Here is a 13,507-nt window from a genome sequence, read left to right as displayed (position 1 = left end):
TTAACAGAAATATGTGTTAAGGCAAGGAAGGGTGGAAGCCCTGGGAAATTTTACGGTGCCTTGAATTCAGGGAGGTTTTGTGGACACCAATTTTGCGCAGATACTTGGAGTGGCTCTTCAATCTCCATTTCACACTTCTTTGTGGGGAGGGTGGAAAGCTAGCAACTACATTTTTTTTAAAGTTTTTATTGGATAATATACTTAAAATTTTTTTCATCTTTGTTGGAATATAATCACTTTACAGCGTTGTGTTAATTTCTGCTGTACAACAAAGTGAATCAGCTGTATTTATACATGTATCCTCATATCCCCTCCCTCTTGAGCCTCCCTCCCACCCTCCCTTTCCTACCCCTCTAGGTCTTCGCAAAGCATCAAGCTGATTTCCCTGTGCTCTGCAGCAACTTCCCACTAGCTATTTTACATTTGGTAGTGTGTATATGTCAATGCTACTCTCTCATTACGACCCAGCTTCCCGTCCCCGCCCTGTGTCCTCAAGTCCATTCTCTACGTCTATGTCTCTATTCCTGCCTTGCCACTAGGTTCATCAGTACCATTTTTCTAGATTCCATATATATGTGTTAGCATATGGTATTTGTTTTTCTCTTTCCGATTTACTTCACTGTGTATGACAGACTCTAGGTCCATCCACCTCACTACAAATAACTCAATTTCATTCCTTTTTACAGCTGAGTAATATTTCATTGTATATATGTGCCACACCTTCTTTATCCATTCATCTGTCGATGGACATTTAGGTTGCTTCCATGTCTTGGCTATTGTAAATAGTGCTGCAATGAACATTGTGGTACTGATACAGCCACTATGGAAGACAGTACAGAGGTTCCTTAAAACACTAAAACTAGAGCTACCATGTGACCCAGCAATCCCACTCCTGGGCATGTACCTGAAGGAAACCATAATGCAACTGCATTTTTGATGTTTGCTTGCATGCAGGATTGGGGGTGCCATTAATTTCCGCCATTTGATGCACTTGTGTGGAACTTGGAAGATGGAAATGAGATGGTTGAAATTTACCTGCAGCACATTCCAGTGTTTATTCTCCTGCTTTCTGTGTGTCAAGCAACAGTCATAGCATTAGCAACTTCTTGGCCTCGCTCTCTAAGCCCAGATCAGAGCCTCGGGGGCCCATGTGCAGTTTCCTGGTGTGCAGGGGCTGCTCAGGCAGTGATGCTGGCTCCCGTCCCAGACGAGCATGGAGCCAGTGGTGGCTCAGAAGAGCTCCCTGTGGACTAGTCCTCTACTGTTCTAGAAATCGTTCCAAGGGATCCAGCCTAGAATCTGTACTTGCAGCCTTCCTAGTGATTTTGTAAGTATCTAGCTCCTTGCTCTAAATTCCTTTTTGCTTAGAAATGTTTCTGTTTTCTGCACTAATCCCTGACTGGTATATTGATATTTTGAATTGTCTCTTTTCTTGATGCTCTAGAGGTGGTTTACCTTTGCACAAATCATCCATTAGAGTAAGATTTAGAACAAGTGAGAAGGATGCTTTTCTTTTGTAAAATAAGAGAAAGGTGATTGTGGAAGGGGAAGTGGGAAGGTAGAAACAGCAAGACATCTCAACAGGAGGCTCGTTCCCCAGCAGAGCAGTTTTAGGAAAGAGTGAGTTGGGTGATGCAGAGGTGGAAATTGATTCCTTTCAATGTACCCATGCTCACTATTCCTTTGGAACATTCTCATGTACGTCTAGATGTACCCTCGTTTGGAGACTTGATGCTCTTTTAAAAAACTCTTTAGAAATTCTTACAGGAAAACTAAGACACTCAGCTGTCAGTCATTAACCCTCCAGCGTGCTTCAGTGGGTTAATGCAGTTTCTGCAGTTTCAATGGCTGTGATTTTGATTTGGGGTTTGGAGGAGGGCAGGGAACAAAGGTAGAGTTTGACTGTGCAGACAGAGCATCGGGAAACCAGAGGGTGATGAGGGGGAGAGAGGGAGACTCTACTCAGCTTTTATCAGAATTGCACTTGACTGATTAATTAATTAACTGTGATGTTAAGTGTCCGTCCAGTGGCTAGGACAGAGTAAGCAGTGCTCAGTCAGTATTTGTCCAATGAGTGAATGAATTGTTCTCAAGATTGGGAGAGGCACTTTATGGTGTGAGGCTGGTGCTACCCACTTCAAAACAATCTTTAGAAGGCATTTAACAAGAGACAGCCTAGCATGGTAGAAATACTGGCTTTGGAAACCCAAGATCCGGGTCCCGGCTGGCTGTGCAGCCTTGGGGAGTTGCTTCACTTTTTTCTTTCAACAGAGAGAAAGGAGAGTATCTGAATCATGGGATTGTTGTACAGAGTAAATGAAACAATGTAGGTGGAAGAAATACTTAGTAGGCTGGGAGGCACAGTATATATAATACAATCTTGTTCAGAAAGGTGTATCTTATTGTGTACATTTTTAAAAAATATATATGCTATTCAAAGTTAGTAGAAGATGTTGATGTAGAGCTGTTTAAACAGACTTTTGTTTTTATAGAAAGCAAAATTGAGCAAAAAAGCAATTCTTCATCTCCCCTGAGAGAGAAAAACATGCAGTTTGGCTGAAGCTAGAACAAGAGGATTGAGGTACAGCAAAAAAAATATTCTCGACATGAATGTTATAAAGCCTGGAGCAGGTGACAGGGAAGCCTGCTGGCTTTCTTCCCTAATGACCAGGAGTCCTGCCAGGGTGCAGAGAATGAACCAGAAGTCTCCTCAGTGGTCCTTTTACCCTCAGGCTTCTCACAAGGGAAGTCTGACTGTGTTCGCTGCCAGTGGCCAGAGCTACTTCCTTGGTCCCAGCTTCTCACTTTCATCGTCCTCCATCTACCACACCACACTCACTCGCTGTCCAATAATCAGGATAATTAAACCATTTGATGTTGGACGCAGGGCAAACAGCAGAGCTCTTGGCTCTCTGTGGAGACATCTACAAATGGTTGATGGCTTTAGAAGTTTATAAAAGTCATAATCTGGGTCACCTCCCCTCTTTGAGCCAGGGAGTGGCCAGCTTTTAGGGAGCAGAAGCAGCGTGGCACCCCTAAAGTCCATACATCTCCTGGCCCACCCAGTGAAAGACAGACAGACAGGCAAGCAGACAAGCAGGCAGGCAGGCACCTGCCATTTCAGCTTATTTGCATCTTCAAAAAACAACTGAGAGTAATGTTAAAATTAGATCTACTAAAGGCAGTTGGAGTTGAGGAAATTAGTTGAATGTTTCCTCAATAATTGTCGGTGAGGATGCGAAGGGGGTGCTGTACCTGAGAGCAGCTGATAATAAACAGCTCAGGAAGCCAGAAATAAACACCCAGCTCTTCTCTTCCTTCTGTCTCTCAGAACCTCCTTCTCATGTCTGTCTGTCTTTTTTATTTTATTTTGTGTGGTTTGGTTTGGTTTTTGTGTTTTGGACAGAAGCAAAGGTGACCACCAGTGTTCCCTAACCTACACACATAACGGAGTCTTTGGCTGGGACAGATCCCATGAGATTACTGGTTGTCCAGGCCCTGAACTCAGCCCAGGGACGGAGACAGATGCAGACCCTGCCCCTTGGGGAATGGAGTAGGGGTGGGAAGATATGCCTATAAATAGCAATAAGTCAAGATAGAAGGTGGCCAAAGGGGCCAAAGCCAAGTGCTATGGGAGCACAGAGGAGAAAGCAATCAGAGAAACTTCCCACTGGAGGCGTCCTCTGAACTGGACCTGGAAAGGTGGGGATGGTCTGCACATCGTGATTTTGAACAGAGCACAGGGTGAGTCAATTGGTGGCCTGGTTTGGATGGACCCAAGGCTGCATAAAGTGGAAATAAGGCTGGAATGAAAGAGGAACACTAAGGCACGGGGGACCTGGCTGTTAGACTAGGTCACGATGAGGAATCTGCTGACAAGCAGTGGGAGTAGGGGCTGGTGAAAATGTCTGAGCGCGAGTGACATGTCTGGAACTGGGCTTGGGAAGGATTCTATGGCAGCTGGCTAGAGGACGGCCGGGTAGAAGAGAAAAGAAACAGGAAGAAGGGGATGCTGACAGCCTGGATGCGGATGGGGCAGAGGGGCTGGAGACAAGATGTCCAAGACAGTCTTGGCAGCTACCTGAATGTTAGGTCGCCTACCAGCAACCAGATTTCTAACTGCCTGCAGAGTAAAAGGCCACCTCTTGGCCAGTTCTCCAAGCCTCTCACAATCATCTCCAACCTCCTTTCTAATTCTTCCTTCTGTGTTTCTACTTCAGCAACACAGTTTCCTCAACACTTCCACCCAACATGTTGGGTCCAGTGGGCATTTTCTCACCTCCATGCTCTGCAGCTAACTGTGTCTCTAACCCTCTGTCCTGCCCCAGTCTCTGTCACCAACACCACTTCCTCCTTATGATTCCATCTCTCAGCGCTACAACAGGGGAGTACAGACACTGACAACCCCCGGGGATGAGGCCTCACATGCTGGTTCTGTAATTCTCTGGAACAGATGCACATGCGTGGCAGGGGAGGAGCGGGTTCCAGAGCCCAGCTCACCCCAGCAGGGAGGGACACAGAAGAGCAGTGTTAGTGTTTGCTCTGCCTGTTCCTTGCTCCTCTGCCTCATCCCGTGCAGATGGTTCTTAGGGCTGTGCTGACAGGAACCGCTGCTCACCTCTGTTGGGTTTCAGCAGATGAGAAAGTGACAGGAAGATCTTACCACATTCTCCAAAAAGACATCCTGGGGAGGATGTTGAAAGAGGGTGATTGATTGGGTCAGACTGTGATGTGTTATTTAGGAAGAGGATGGAGGGCCCAGGAGAATGGAGGGAAAGAGAAGGTGAAGGGAGAGATAGCAGGAGAGAGAACAGACTCTCCACCCTCTGTGTGGGCTCTAGACTGGGGCTCACCCACCCACGTCTGAACGGGATGCAGGGACCAAACAACCTGCAGCCCCCAAGAGACCTTGGGGAAACAGGAGCATGTGGCTGCCTTCCAGGATGGCAGGGGTTGTTCCGGAGGTTCCAATGGAGGGAAATCTCCTTGGAACTGGCTCTTCTGAAAGGGTTAATGCACTGCATAGGGGTGGGTGTCGGGGGTCTCCAGCTTAAATTAGAAGAAATGAACTGCACGGAAAAGAGGCTGGCCTGTGGACAAAGGTGTGGGGAAGACCTACTCTCTATGCTGGGAAAGCAAGCGCCTGGCATGAGGCAGCATCTGTAGAGGAGAGCAGTACAGTGCAGGGCAGGGAAGCAAGTCCTCCTAGAAGCACCGGTAAATGATGAAAGTACGATGAAGCCTCTTCTCCAGCCACCACAGTCTGCTGGAAACTGTTCCAGGCAGGATTTAGTCTGGAGAGAGAGAGAGAGAGAAGGGGAGAGAGAGAGAGAGAAGGGGAGAGAGAGAGAGAGAGAAGGGGAGGGGGAGAGAGAAAAGAGGGAGAGCGAGAGAGAAGAGGGAGAGAGGGAGAGAGACAGAGACAGAGACAGAGAATGAATAAATATGCTGATGAAAGCAAGACCTAAGAAGATAAGGGGCAGGTGGGCATCAGGGCCCACTCTCTGAGCAGCCCCCAGATGAGGGGTTTCATCAGGGTCATTCCTTCCCCTCCCAGCCCATACTTTGGGGAATATGGTCTGGAGAGAAGTTGGCTTACTTAGAAATCTTGTTCAGAGGAGAGCAGGGAGAGAGCCCTTCCCACTGTGGGTCTAAACCAGAGGCTGTGGCTTAAGTTGCCAGGGGAGACACTTGGGTTCATGAGCAAGAAAAGAAAATCACTCCACAAAGATAATCTGAGATGCTGGGAGGGATGAGAGAGAGGCCCTGGGAGCATTTCCACGGAGCCCTTTCAGATTCCCGTACATGCCTGGCTGTAAGGACTGGTTGGAAGTGCGGCAGAGAGCAGACCTGTGGCCTCTGGCTGCAAGGGTGAGGGTCTTTTTCTGTCTCCTCTAGGTTCTTAAATCTTTTTCTTGACAACATTGGCCCCTGGGGTCTGAGAGGTAGCAATGGCATTTTGTAAAGGGGAGTCTCTGTTTCCACAGACCTGGTCCTGGGGAATGGTGACAGCAGAGGATAGCAAAGACCTGGAAGGAGCTGGGGTTAAATTGATGGCCCAGGGAGGACATGGACCACACTTCAAAGAAAAGATCTGGGGTGAGAGAAATGAGGAATTAAAGTAGGAGAGCCAGCACAGGGTGGAGATTTGGGGGAAAAGAGTTGGAAAAGAGGAATTAGAGAAGCTGCCATATAGAAAAAAGTGTTAAACTGACTTTTTCTTCAAGACACATTAGTAGCATCTGCCATACACTGCTATCAGAAATACTCATCTATGATGGTTACAAATGAAAGCAGTACCCCCTTGAGTTGTGCAGTGCACAGCCTGTGTAACTGTATACTGCAGCTCTGCTGCTGGATATGGTAAGCCCATGGAGAGACAGATTAGTAAACAGGAATTTTAGAGTGCTTTCCTCTGTGTGATGTGATATATGTTCCCCTTTGCCATCTCTTCAAGAACCTTAAGGGGAAAAAAAAAATTACACTGCTTTTTCACAGCTTTTGGAGTTAGATTTGTTTTTCTTTTTAATGTGGCACTGTAGGAAACCAGGCCTTAAGGCTGAAGCAGTATGACTCAGATATATTTGGATGACACTCATTTGCCCATACAGATAACAAGATGTGCATTCCAGAAATGCTAACAACATGGCCTCAGTGTCACAGTAATCAGTCTCTGAAGTCCAAGGTCCCTCTTCTGTCAGGGAGGCTGCGGGACAAGGGGGTGCTTCTGGGTCTGGCCTGTGGGATCTCTTATCCACATGTCTGAAACAAAATCATAGAGAACGGAAGTCATAGTGAGCTGTGGTTCTGAGGCCAACTGGGAGAGCTGGTCCCACACCAGGCTGTCAATACAAAGGTAGAGAATCTGAATTATGGAGCCAAAATGACTGTGAAAGGGTCTTGAAAGTAAAAAAGCTGCAAATCAGGTGCACAGGAGAGGCTGGAAGGATGCCGAGCACCCGCTGATGTCTGCAGTGATCTTCTGAACATCCCCAGCATGGACACGGGTGGGCTGGGTTCATTTAAAGAGGATTTGCAGGGACGCACATGCAGAGGAGAGCAGCAAGGCTGTGCGTGGCCCCCTCACGCCCGTCGAGGTCTGCCTTGCTGCAGCAGAACTCCTGGAGGTTTGCCTGGGGGGCAGGCTGGCTCGAAACACTTTGGGAGCAGATGTAACGGGGAGAGGCAGCAGCACTGCGGGATGGCTCGAGTCACAGTCCCTGAGGCTCTGCGATCTTTCACCTTTGGCCCCCAGTTCCCCTTCACGAGGTGAGGGAGAGGAGGGTACTAGAGAAGGGGTCAAAACTCTGAATCTCACCAGCTGGCTACACGGGATTATCGTCGGGTAATAAATCCAGGGCCAGGCATGTTTACGAGGCTCTCGGAAGCTGCAGGAACAATATCATTTAGAAAACATTTATGCTCACAAGGCGAAGGCAATCCCTCCCCCTTTATTATGAGGCATGCTGGGTCATTAAGTGAGGGCTGGGAAGGAGGAGGCTGGGAGAAGATCACCCCTAAATAATCCTGCCTGGTGAAGCCACCATCTGGGCTGTTGTACAGGAGGGATGGTCCCCATATGGTCGGGTAGTTTTTGAGCAGTGCCTGGCCCCCGGGGCTGAGGAAGAAATACCCGAGAAACAGACCTGGGCTCACGCAGACTAGATCTGAGCTCTTGTTGGGTAGGGATGGTATCTTATTCCGTAACAGATCCCTGGCACCCAGCACAGTGCCTGGCGTATGAGAGCTGCTGAATGCATGCTGTTGAACACATTCATTCATCCATCCATTCAGGCACAATTTAATGTGCTACCACATGCGGGATCCTGTGGTCCCTCACACCACTTAGCAACCACCAAGAAAATAGACAAAGCTGCTGCCTGCATGGAGCTCACAGTCTTGCAGGGCAATCGGGCACTGAAGAAACTATGATTCAAAGGACCACTTCACTGTGGTTGACTTGCCTTTCCTCACCTACTACAGTTAAGGAAAAAGGAAACAAAAAGGAATGAATTAGTGGTAATTAGGCATTGTGCCGTGCAAGGCCAAGTTATTACAAGGAAGCCTGAGAACTAACTCAAGGTCAGAACAAAGGCAGGAGTTCTTCTAGCATGAAAAGTTTCTGTTGGCAGGAGGGCTGTGACTCGTGGTTGTTGCAAGTCACTGTATGTTAGCGCAGTTTTTGGTGTGGCAATAGATAACTGGCAAGAAACCCACGAAGCAGGAGGTTCTTTCTGCTGGAGCCTGACTCATCTGAGCACCTAGGGAGCTCCAAGCAGGCTCAGCTCAGCCGGAAGCTCCTCTGTTGAGAATGGTTTCACCAGAGCCATCCCTCATCCTTCAGGAATGGAGGCCAAGTCCTGCCTCTCACCCCCTTTCTGACCCAGGATGTTAGGATGTTAATGCCGCTCTGAGGTCACCCCAGAACCTCGCCGGTCTCAGCGACCAGCATGTCAAAGCCCCCAGACCTGGCCGTACCGGGGCTTGGGTGCCTCCAGCCTTTGCTGCTAGAGCACCCCCTGGGGGAGAGTATAGGGTCCTGCGAGGACAGGGTGCCTGGCTCAGTGCCAGGTGGAAAGGTGGCTGGAGAGGCAGAAGAGTAGCAAGAGGATGAGGGGCCATTTCAGCCGGCAGGGGCCGGGGAAGGTGGGGGCGGGGGGGGGCGTGGATAAAGGATCACTCAGTAGGTATGCCTTCAGAGAAAAGCGTTTTATGCCATTAAGTAATACCAAGTTGGGCTTTATGAGTGAAGTAGAGTCTATCTTTAAGACTTAAAAAAGACATTTATCGCCAATTTCTGCTTAGTGCTTTACTTATGCTATTAAGCTTCCATTTCATGCCCAGATGAATTACGCAGAGAACGCCGTAGCTTAGTTGCAGCAGGCGAACAGTGGCTGAACTAGTGTTTTCCTATGACTCGGGTGTCAGTGCACAAAAGGAGGTTGGATGCAGCTCTGGAAGATTAACAAATTAGCTCTGCTGCTGTTGCCAAACCATCAGGGAGATTCTACAGCCCCAGGATTGAGAGGTAGCAGGGAGGGAGCTGGCAGCCCCGGCTTCGCTGGCTCCTGGGTAAGCTTCCAGGCACTGTGTGCTTTTCAAAGTCCATGAGCAGCCACTATCTGAGAGTCAGGGGTCCCTCTCTCAGAAGCAGCCCCCAACCAAGCGTCCACAGTTTCACAGTATCTGAGCAGCAGCCCATCAACTCTGAGGTAAGAGGGCCAGTCCCACAAGAACCTCTGATTTCTTTTTTTATTTTTATTTATTTGTTTGTTTATAAATTGAAGTATAGTTGGCATACGTGTTATACTAGTTTCAGGTGAAAACAGCATAGTGATTCAACATTGATATACATCATGGATTGATCACCGTGATAAGTCTAGGAACCATCTGTCACCATACAAAGCTGTTGCAATATTACTGGCTATATTTCCTATGCTGTACAGTATATCTCTGACATTTATTTTATGACTGAAAGTTTGTACCTCTTCATCCTCTCCACCTATTTCCCCTAACCTCTCAGCCTTCTCCCTTCTGGTGACCACCAGTTTCAGAACCTCAGATTTCTTAAGGATTGGCTTCAAGCCCTGACCCCCAGAATCCCAGGGCACATATACACCCTTCTCTGCTGTTAGGGATACTTTTAGATGCACACACCTAGACCTCCTTCCTCCATCACAACTGACCGGCTTGTTGTCCTCAGCTTTCAAGTAAGGTTGCAGGATGGAAAACCTGAACAACCTCTCACCTGTCTTATTCAACAACTCCCCTAGATGCTAGTTAATCTTACAAAGTCTGGATTTAGAGGAAGATAGAGTACACAGGAGCTCTATGATCCAATTTTAGTGGCTGCAAATATCTCCCCCTCTGGGCTCACCACACTACCTGAAATTCTGTCACTTGAGAATTAGCACGCTGAGTGAAGGAATAGCATCTCCAGGAAGGCTCTGTTAAATTTCAAAGAACCCCAACCATGGTACCATATGAACCCATGAACCCTTATCACTCATTCATGTTCCAATCCTTCTCAGCAGTTGGGACTCCCACGTGCCCTCAGCCCCATGAAAACCCATCACTCAGGTAGTCGCCTGCCTCGCAGGCTCCACACCACTCTCTGCCTTCACCAGTTTTGCCCTCTGCTTCCCAGACGGTACCGAACAGTCCTGACTTCTGATCTCATGATGCCACTTCCCTGTGTATGGCTTTACCTCCATCTCTGATTTGTCCTTTGCATTCTTTCTCAACCCACAGTTCAGAACTTTCCTCCAGTGGCTCTGCTGTGGGTCAGGCTGGGTAGCACTGGGCTGGTCCCCTGGGCGCGTGCACCCCTAAAGGCTTCCTGAACCTGCCAGGCCCTTGATGCAGCAGGACAGCCAACACCTCGGGACTGGTGAGCCGGGCTCTGAGGGAAGGATGGAGGCCCTGAGAAAGGCCCTGCTAAGGAAGAAGCCCTGTCGAATAGAGCTTTGGGGGCTGTTTCAGGGGGTTCGGCACTAAGCACGGGGTGGGCTGGGCTGGGGGAGGACACAGAGATGGAGAACTCCAAAGGCCATGCTACGTGCTCCATGGTGTTGCACATAGCAGCCTATTTTATCATAATCCTGGCTCACAGCCCTTGGCTCCCACCTACGACTGAATCCTAGGACAGTCGCTGACTCAAAGAGGGTGATGGTTGGAAAGGACCTTCCTTTTGCAAGACCAGAGAGGCAAAGGGCTTTGACCAAGATCGCAAAGCCATTGAGTGGCCAAGTAGGACTCTGCCATCAGGTGTCCCTGCTGCCGTCCCTCCTCCCTGGTTGTCCTCTGGCTGCTGGCCTCTTAGTTCAGCATCATTTCCAGGGAGTAATTCACATGGACAGCGGCCTACAGGGGTGCTGAGGTACAACAATGACTGCAAAGAGGAGAGAGAGCTGGGCTGCCTGTGTGGGCCACACCCAGGTGGCAGAGGGAACTGGGCTCTGTCTATGCGTATGAGTTGGTTTATTTAACAGTGGGATGGGGACCGTTTGTGAGGAATCACTTCCTTTATTCTCTACATGATTTCTATCTTGCTCAGAACAGTTCATGAAGCATTTCGAGCTAGGCGACCCCTGGGAATCTGAGGCACTTATCTATCTATCTAATAAGCATTTCTGGACATCAAGCATGTGCCTGGCTCTGTACTAGGTAGACAAGGCAGTCAAGGTACCTGCACTCAAAGACCTTGATGTACAGTGATGTATGATGAAGGATTTAGATAAATGATATCATATACAGATCAATGAATGCTATGAGATGGAGAAGTCCAGAGTACAACGATAAGGTGACCATATGATTTATTGTCCAAACCAGGATACTTAGGAGAAGAAAAGGATGCATTATTAATGATTATATCAGGACAAAAGATGCAAACTAGGACTGTTCTTGGTAAATTAGGACAACTGGTCGCCCTAGTTATGGAGATAAAGAGGAGGAGAAAAAAAAAAAAACAATAAGGGGAGGGGATAAGGGGAGACCTCTTAGAAAAGGGTATCTACAAGCTGACTTGAAATAACTTTAGTGCTGTGAGGATTCCCAGAATACATTTTGATAAGAAAAGTAAGTATGTATCAAAGATCCAGGATCTAGCTTTATTCGCCTTACCCACTGGACATGCAGCTGCTTTTAATTTATCCAAAGTCATCCACTCCCCCAAGGCATCCCCCTGCTGCAGTCAGATGATCTCTCACTAAGCTTTACCCACAGCCATCCTTCAGGAAGCAAAGCTATTCCCAGAAATTGCCAGACACAAGCCCCAATTACAAAAGCACCCCGACCCTCCAGAGTGATTCAAATCTCCTCCTTTTATGCAAGACCAGGAGTGGCTAGAACAAAACTTCCTTTCCAAGTACCAGACAATGTCAAGTTTTCTACCTGTTTGCCAAAATTTTTATCCTCAGTTGAATCAATACTTTTCTGTAATTTCTTTTTTTTTAATTAATTAAGTTATTACTTATTGGCTGCATTGGGTCTTCATTGCTGCATGCGGGCTTTCTCTAGTTGCGGCGAGCGGGGGCTACTTTCTTTGTTGCTGTGCGTGGGCTTCCCATTGCGGTGGCTTCTCTTGTTGTGGAGCACAGGCTCTAGGCACACGGGCTTCAGTAGTTGCGGCTCATGAGCTTTGTTGCTCCGCGGCATGTGGGATCTTCCTGGACAAAGGATTGAACCCTGCATGAGTAGGCGGATTCTTAACCACTGTGCTACCAGGGAAGCCCCTGTAATTTCTTTCTAATGTGAAAGTTCTCATCGCTTTTCTTCTCTCCTTTCTTATTTGGTTTTTATGTTTTTTGTTCCCAAGGAATGTCCCAGATGTATCCCCTGTCACTCATGTTCTGACACACTGCTTATATTAGCATTCTCTACACCCACGTTGGCATCCTCTATCCATGGGACAGCATCATGCATAGCAAAGAAGAAAACTGAAATATAGGTACCAACAGGGAGAAAGGGTCCACCTGCTGAAGTGACCTGCTAGGTTTCAAACAGAATTATTGATCAATTAAACTGCTGAAGAGGCACAACTCGCCAGGGAGCGGTGGTCGCAGCGACAAGGTAATGAGAAACAGAGAGGGGAGTCCTCTCAGATGCCACAGTGGGTTCCAGTCTGGTGGGGAAAGCCAGGGGCCAATGGATGTGATGGGAGGATAAGTATGAGAGCCAAGAGCTCTCATTGTCTCATGCAAACTCCGCCTAGGCCACGATGCTTCATCCACCCAGACTTCTTTGATCTGGGGAAACTACGGTGTTTCTAAGAGCAAAAAGGTAAGAGTCAAAAATAAGCAACTTCCACCCACATAACTGTCTCACCAAACTCAAGAACATTTTAAGTTTGCTATTTATAATTAGTCTTGACCTGACAGCTGTTAGCCTTGTGAGTAAGTGGGGCAGGGTCCTGGAGCACTTCATGGCAAGTTCTGTCACACTATTGAAATGAAGAACAAATAAAGAGTAAAGTTTTGGTGAGGTGAAATTTGCTATAAGGGGAAGATTTTTAATTCAGCTGCTGCAGCTGGGGTGTATGTGTGTGTGTGTGTGTGGTGGGGGAGATGGAGGGGGAGGGAGAGGGAGGAACTGATGCAAAGAGAGACAAAGAAAACAGTCCTAGAGGAAGGGGCACTTGAATAAAATGGGAAGTCTTTTATACACATCATTAAGCGCAGAAGTTTCTCAGAGCTCTAATCAACACCTTGGGAGATCATAAAAGTCCTCCCACCACCAAAGAAGACATTCTAAGTTTTTTCCAAAACTTTTGCACTTGGGAGTTGTCCTTTCTGAGGTGCCCGTGGTGTGGAGGTCTGTGTACTAACAATTAGGAATAAAAATTGAAGGTGAAAGAGGCAAGTAGTACAATTGATGGATTCTATTTGGCCAAAGCAGTTGTCTTATATGTATTCAATACTGAGCAGCTGCAGGCAGACGCTGAGAAAACTCCATAATCTGGCCTCATCTCTAGTGTTCAAAAGAGGCCTTTCCGGTGGATGCCAGACTG

At 47.7% G+C, this 13,507-nt stretch overlaps 1 long non-coding RNA gene across 1 annotated transcript in view; it reads right to left on the bottom strand.

The window, feature by feature from the left end:
* Positions 1-6,512: 6,512 nt before the first annotated feature.
* LOC130859987 (uncharacterized) overlaps positions 6,513-13,507 on the bottom strand; it is a 32,127-nt gene continuing 25,132 nt past the window's right edge. Inside the window, exon 3 of the long non-coding RNA XR_009055358.1 lies at positions 6,513-6,762. This is a non-coding gene — a long non-coding RNA (uncharacterized LOC130859987). The remainder of the gene's footprint in view (positions 6,763-13,507) is intronic.

This window comes from Hippopotamus amphibius, chromosome 9 (assembly GCF_030028045.1).
Source record: "Hippopotamus amphibius kiboko isolate mHipAmp2 chromosome 9, mHipAmp2.hap2, whole genome shotgun sequence".
Taxonomy (NCBI): Eukaryota; Metazoa; Chordata; class Mammalia; order Artiodactyla; family Hippopotamidae; genus Hippopotamus; species Hippopotamus amphibius.
Note: the sequence above shows the minus strand (reverse complement) of the source record. Positions and strands in the feature narration are given on the sequence as shown.